This window comes from Drosophila sulfurigaster, chromosome 2R (assembly GCF_023558435.1).
Source record: "Drosophila sulfurigaster albostrigata strain 15112-1811.04 chromosome 2R, ASM2355843v2, whole genome shotgun sequence".
In the NCBI taxonomy this organism is placed as follows: Eukaryota; Metazoa; Arthropoda; class Insecta; order Diptera; family Drosophilidae; genus Drosophila; species Drosophila sulfurigaster.
Window position 1 is genome coordinate 701,776 of NC_084882.1, and position 7,303 is coordinate 709,078.

Genomic DNA, 7,303 nt, shown 5'->3' on the forward strand with positions numbered 1-7,303 from the left:
AAATCCTCTGTACTACGCATAACTGTCATAATGAAACTTGTTTTCTCTATATAATTTGTATTCAGAACATATTATTCAACAATATTATATAACAACAATAATATTATAATATTCAACAATATTATTTAAATTCGGAAGATCATATTCAACAATATTATTTAAATTCAGAAGATTTATTTATTTATTATTTATATTATTTATTTTCTCATAAAAATCTTTTAATTGGGACTTATCCTTTTATAACTTGTTGCAAAATAACAAATATATATATCCTGCAAAATTTCGTAGCAAATTAACTGAATCTTTAAACTTCTTTGATTATTTGATGAAGGAAAAGAGGAACTTGTCGAAATAATCCAACAACTAATAGGTGTTCCGGCCAAAACTCTTTACCGCACATCATGCTAAATTGTTCAGCGGGAACACTTATTTTAAAAGATGAAATCTCCCGTTCGTACGAGAAATTAAATTTATCCACTTTAACCCTGGCTTGGATTTGGACTTAATATAAGCCCGAACATCGTCAGGAGTCGTATCAGGGGAAAGCCTTGAAACGAAAATCTGCTTAAGAGGAATAAGAAATAAGCTGTGATCTACTGTATGTGTATTTTATAATTGTTAGTACATTTTATTTTTAAACTGCAAAAGCATACAACAAGCGGGCAAGCTAATTATGACCTTGAGCGACAACTGTATTTTTAGTTGCCTCCTAAATTGTGTTTAACCACAAAATGTGTTTTAATTTTGATATAATCCTAAAGTATGATAAACAGCTGCAAAGTGAAATTCATTAGGCTTGTTTTATCATCATTGGTTTACGAGTTATGCTAAGTGCACACACGCAACATTCCTTTGTGCTCTATGTTAATGAGCTGTTAGCATATACAAAATGTTTAACGTAAATTAGATGTGATCGTCAAATTGGGAGTGCAGTGCTGTACAGTGTACACCCCACAGAATGGGCCCAACAGCTGTCTTAATGTCTGGCGCACGCACACAAACGCACAGAGCCGATACAGAGAGAGAGAGAGAGCGCTCTCACTCTCATGCTGTGGAAGGGCAAGATCTGGCAAACGCATGATAACAGAAAATGCAATTGCGAAAAGGGAAGTTTAGTGGAGAGAATGTCGGTTTGTTTTGTTATCTTCGCGTCATGTTTCCACTTATGCTCAAAAGGTAAATAACAAATTGTCAATTAGGCATAAAAGCTAACGTGTTTATCATATTCTATGTATGTATTTGTTGCTGGGTAAATTGCAGTGCCAAGTTCAAGTAAATCAATTGCCTATATACACATGCACAACACACATATTCATACACTCAGTCACAAAGATTACAACACCAGACATCAAAGTCATGCATAGACACAGCCAACGAAACGTCATGTCCGATTGTCGTTGTGTGGTGAGTTAAGGTGAGTTGAGTTTATTTTTGGGGTGAATTGCAGCAGGCGAACAACGCACAAACAGCCACCCAAATAGCAATAAGCTAAGTATGTCAAGGTTGAATGCATATCAGAGAACGGCACGGGTATACACACTCAACCGGTGCACCGGTTACTCATGTGCCTTTTCGATATACTTGCACTCATAAGTATGAGTAGCCAAAATACACATACACATGAGGCTTATACTCATGAGCAATAAGTGTATCGAATGGCTTATACTCATGAGCATAAGTGTATCGAAAGCCGAGTGCCTAAAATGATCGGGTGCCGAATAGGCAAGTGCAAGAAAGGCCTGAGTATAACAATGACTCATACTCGCAGCACTCGCATGATTTTGAGTAAGTGTGTATCTCTTACTCGGTTGGCGAGTGCTAGTAGCACCGGCACTCAAAAATGTATGAGTGTGAGTTGAGTGTCGAAATTTGCCACTCTTGACGATGTCTGATGCATATGCCCCACTTTTGAAAGGAGTACGAGAGAGGTCGAGAACGAGGTCATTGCATTGACCACCGCTGGCAACCATCTCAACTTTCTAGCCTTGCTCAGACGACAACGTCACCGCCCGCTTATCAGTTTCAAGCACGAACATTATTAGAGTCTAGAATTCTTAGGAAGAATAACAATATAAGACAATAAGACAAATATAATATAACAAATCGAATTAACCTATACTAAAGTTGCTTATCTGACTTAAATACAAGTTCTGATTGCTTTTGAAAGTGAAATAAACAAATAGTTAAACTTAAACATTTTATTCATATATGATTTTCTTTATAGAAAATGTACTTAATGGAAACACAAGACAAATAACAAATAACTGAAAGGGGCCAAAAAAAAGAGTACATTTTAGGATAATTCGGCGGGGCGGGTGCTGTTGACTCATGGATCTCCAAGTCGCTGTCCTCCTCCGTTTCTTGGTCATAATATTCGGCACATTCAAAGTTCTCCTCCTCGCTGTCCGCATCCGAAATGCAAATGACTTCCGGCGATGCGATTGGTTGATTTGTCGGTGACGCTGGCGTGGCTGGCGAGGGGGGTGTTGGTATGGTGGACATGTTATTACGGTAATTGTTTAGTACGACCAGAGAACGGCACGGGTATACACACTCAACCGGTGCACCGGTTACTCATGTGCCTTTCGATATACTTGCACTCATAAGTGTAAGTAGCCAAAAATACACATAATCATGAGGCTTATACTCATGAGCAATAAGTGTATCGAAAGGCTTATACTTATGAGCATAAGTGTATCGAAAGGCTTATACTCATGAGTGTGAGTATCAAGAAAGGCCTGACACTTATTGTGCAAGTGCCGAGGCATACTCGGCAATTTGTGATCGGTGATTCTATGCACTCGGGTAAAGCCGGTGCCGGTGGTTATGGGTAAGTGTATCCGATACACTTGATAAAAAATTATGAGTGGACCGAACGAATCTACCCGAGTCTCGCCTAGTTGCAGAACCAACTGATTGGCATGTATTTTGGGTGTTTCTATTGATCGATCTAGTTACTGGACGATTTATTGTAATAGCTCCGGCGGGATTATTACTCGCACCTCGAGGTCTACCCAATGTGGTTCGTGGATTGGCACCTGCCACACGTGACAAATTCTCGGCACTATGTGTAAGAGTTCATGGCTGCCTACAATTTGGACAGGTGGTGTTACCATTTAACCACTCTGACAAACAAGATCTATGAAATTTATGTTTACACCGTGTTTCGTTATAAGCTTTTTCAGAATTGACGTCGTTGCAAATAGTGCAGACAATGGATTCTTGGGCCACTTTGCTTAACGAAACTAAATCCTCTGTACTACGCATAACTGTCATAATGAAACTTGTTTTCTCTATATAATTTGTATTCAGAACATATTATTCAACAATATTATATAACAACAATAATATTATAATATTCAACAATATTATTTAAATTCGGAAGATCATATTCAACAATATTATTTAAATTCAGAAGATTTATTTATTTATTATTTATATTATTTATTTTCTCATAAAAATCTTTTAATTGGGACTTATCCTTTTATAACTTGTTGCAAAATAACAAATATATATATCCTGCAAAATTTCGTAGCAAATTAACTGAATCTTTAAACTTCTTTGATTATTTGATGAAGGAAAAGAGGAACTTGTCGAAATAATCCAACAACTAATAGGTGTTCCGGCCAAAACTCTTTACCGCACATCATGCTAAATTGTTCAGCGGGAACACTTATTTTAAAAGATGAAATCTCCCGTTCGTACGAGAAATTAAATTTATCCACTTTAACCCTGGCTTGGATTTGGACTTAATATAAGCCCGAACATCGTCAGGAGTCGTATCAGGGGAAAGCCTTGAAACGAAAATCTGCTTAAGAGGAATAAGAAATAAGCTGTGATCTACTGTATGTGTATTTTATAATTGTTAGTACATTTTATTTTTAAACTGCAAAAGCATACAACAAGCGGGCAAGCTAATTATGACCTTGAGCGACAACTGTATTTTTTAGTTGCCTCCTAAATTGTGTTTAACCACAAAATGTGTTTTAATTTTGATATAATCCTAAAGTATGATAAACAGCTGCAATGTGAAATTCATTAGGCTTGTTTTATCATCATTGGTTTACGAGTTATGCTAAGTGCACACACGCAACATTCCTTTGTGCTCTATGTTAATGAGCTGTTAGCATATACAAAATGTTTAACGTAAATTAGATGTGATCGTCAAATTGGGAGTGCAGTGCTGTACAGTGTACACCCCACAGAATGGGCCCAACAGCTGTCTTAATGTCTGGCGCACGCACACAAACGCACAGAGCCGATACAGAGAGAGAGTGAGAGCGCTCTCTCACTCTCATGCTGTGGAAGGGCAAGATCTGGCAAACGCATGATAACAGAAAATGCAATTGCGAAAAGGGAAGTTTAGTGGAGAGAATGTCGGTTTGTTTTGTTATCTTCGCGTCATGTTTCCACTTATGCTCAAAAGGTAAATAACAAATTGTCAATTAGGCATAAAAGCTAACGTGTTTATCATATTCTATGTATGTATTTGTTGCTGGGTAAATTGCAGTGCCAAGTTCAAGTAAATCAATTGCCTATATACACATGCACAACACACATATTCATACACTCAGTCACAAAGATTACAACACCAGACATCAAAGTCATGCATAGACACAGCCAACGAAACGTCATGTCCGATTGTCGTTGTGTGGTGAGTTAAGGTGAGTTGAGTTTATTTTTGGGGTGAATTGCAGCAGGCGAACAACGCACAAACAGCCACCCAAATAGCAATAAGCTAAGTATGTCAAGGTTGAATGCATATCAGAGAACGGCACGGGTATACACACTCAACCGGTGCACCGGTTACTCATGTGCCTTTTCGATATACTTGCACTCATAAGTATGAGTAGCCAAAAATACACATACACATGAGGCTTATACTCATGAGCAATAAGTGTATCGAAAGGCTTATACTCATGAGCATAAGTGTATCGAAAGCCGAGTGCCTAAAATGATCGGGTGCCGAATAGGCAAGTGCAAGAAAGGTCTGAGTATAACAATGACTCATACTTTGCGCAGCACTCGCATGATTGCATTGACCACCGCTGGCAACCATCTCAACTTTCTAGCCTTGCTCAGACGACAACGTCACCGCCCGCTTATCAGTTTCAAGCACGAACATTATTAGAGTCTAGAATTCTTAGGAAGAATAACAATATAAGACAATAAGACAAATATAATATAACAAATCTAATTAACCTATACTAAAGTTGCTTATCTGACTTAAATACAAGTTCTGATTGCTTTTGAAAGTGAAATAAACAAATAGTTAAACTTAAACATTTTATTCATATATGATTTTCTTTATAGAAAATGTACTTAATGGAAACACAAGACAAATAACAAATAACTGAAAGGGGCCCAAAAAGAGTACATTTTAGGATAATTCGGCGGGGCGGGTGCTGTTGACTCATGGATCTCCAAGTCGCTGTCCTCCTCCGTTTCTTGGTCATAATATTCGGCACATTCAAAGTTCTCCTCCTCGCTGTCCGCATCCGAAATGCAAATGACTTCCGGCGATGCGATTGGTTGATTTGTCGGTGACGCTGGCGTGGCTGGCGAGGGGGGTGTTGGTATGGTGGACATGTTATTACGGTAATTGTTTAGTACGACCAGAGAACGGCACGGGTATACACACTCAACCGGTGCACCGGTTACTCATGTGCCTTTCGATATACTTGCACTCATAAGTGTAAGTAGCCAAAAATACACATAATCATGAGGCTTATACTCATGAGCAATAAGTGTATCGAAAGGCTTATACTTATGAGCATAAGTGTATCGAAAGGCTTATACTCATGAGTGTGAGTATCAAGAAAGGCCTGACACTTATTGTGCAAGTGCCGAGGCATACTCGGCAATTTGTGATCGGTGATTCTATGCACTCGGGTAAAGCCGGTGCCGGTGGTTATGGGTAAGTGTATCCGATACACTTGGTAAAAAATTATGAGTGGACCGAACGAATCTACCCGAGTCTCGCCTAGTTGCAGAACCAACTGATTGGCATGTATTTTGGGTGTTTCTATTGATCGATCTAGTTACTGGACGATTTATTGTAATAGCTCCGGCGGGATGATTACTCGCACCTCGAGGTCTACCCAATGTGGTTCGTGGATTGGCACCTGCCACACGTGACAAATTCTCGGCACTATGTGTAAGAGTACATGGCTGCCTACAATTTGGACAAGTGGTGTTACCATTTAACCACTCTGACAAACAAGATTTATGAAATTTATGTTTACACCGTGTTTCGCTATAAGCTTTTTCAGAATTGACGTAGTTGCAAATAGTGCAGACAATGGATTCTTGGGCCACGTTGCTTAACGAAACTAAATCCTCTGTACTACGCATAACTGTCATAATGAAACTTGTTTTCTCTATATAATTTTTATTCAGAACATAATATTCAACAATATTATATAACAACAATAATATTATAATAGTCAACAATATTATTTAAATTCGGAAGATAATATTCAACAATATTATTTAAATTCAGAAGATTTATTTATTTATTATTTATATTATTTATTTTCTCATAAAAATCTTTTAATTGGGACTTATCCTTTTATTAGTTGTTGCAAAATAACAAATATATATATCCCGCAAAATTTCGTAGCAAATTAACTGAATCTATAAACTTCTTTGATTATTTGATGAAGGAAAAGAGGAACTTGTCGAAATAATCCAACAAGAGCAATCTCAATTTTCTCACTCATTCAAACAGAAAAACAAAACTTACTGATAACTGAAATCACTTGGATTAGATCAACCAGAGGTTAATTCTAACATTCCAGAGTGATGAGATGACAAGTTCGAATAAGCCTTAGAGACTACTAACTACTATGGTTAGTATTATATTGGCCAACTTGATTATTGGTTAGGCTCCACGAAAATTAGCAGAATACCTACACTTCCGAATAATCAAACAGCTGACGGAAATGGGAATATGAAAAAGGTAACCGGAAGCGCGGGGATGCGATACCTAGATTCTGGATCGCTGTATGGTTGCGTAATAGATTCCAGGCCTCAACGTTGGCTCTAACAATTTTGAACTCAACGTTTTTCTATAACCAAAACCTCGCGGCAAAGATCTCAATGCCGACGAGTGGCGCAGGCTCGGCAATATATGTATAATACCGAATCGTTTCAACGAGTCTGCGTCAGAAATGCGCGGCCTCAGCAGCGCATGGCGCAACTTCCACAATGATAACGAGAAGCGGCAACGCTGATCCGTTCTCTCTCAAAAAGAAGGAGTTTAAGCTAGCGTTCCTGCTGGAACCGCCTTAGCAACGCATGG